Source organism: Ceratina calcarata, unplaced genomic scaffold, assembly GCF_001652005.2.
Source record: "Ceratina calcarata isolate Rehan_Ccalc_2016 unplaced genomic scaffold, ASM165200v1 scaffold78.2, whole genome shotgun sequence".
NCBI lineage: Eukaryota > Metazoa > Arthropoda > Insecta > Hymenoptera > Apidae > Ceratina > Ceratina calcarata.
Window position 1 is genome coordinate 1,321,411 of NW_017179105.1, and position 684 is coordinate 1,322,094.

Sequence of the window (684 nt, forward strand, 5' to 3'; positions counted from 1 at the left end):
CATAAAAACGTAAAAATTGCTATGCCTCTTCCTATGACTTATTAATTTGGAAAATAAGTCATTCTGATCCCTCCGTTAGAAGTCGATATACATCAATCGTCAGTAGTTGTAGTAGTAATCCCCTGGAAAGTTTGTATTATCTTTTTCTCACTGACGGCTAGAAAAATGAAGCTTCCATTGATTCAAGGTAAGTGGAACCCCAAACGAAATCTCAGGGGCGACCGAGCTGAATCGCGATGGACCCCGGACGTCTGGCAGGGAAATTAAGTAGTCTCGCGCGATTAATTAAGACTTACGCTGGTTTTAACCCGAGCGTTTCCCCTATCAAAAGTTCAACGAAACCTGAGGAAAGAAATCTGTCCCCGGAGGAGTAGGTACGTGGCACCGATTTTCTCCTACCGGAACGAAGCGCGCTTTAAATATTCCCAACGCGGACACTTTCATTTCCGAAGTACTTCCGGTCCGGAGAAATATCATCGTAGGAAATTGTCCGCGCCGTCGAGACGACTAAGAATAAACCGAACCCGTAGCCCAGTTTCGAACGTATTTACAACTTTTCGACTCCGTAAATTTCTCCTCTGACTCCACTCGCGGTTAACGCATAACGAATAGTCGATGGTGAACCGTTGATACCGAATCCTTTCGTATTAAATCTGTATACGTCTTTACCAGCTAATAAAAGTT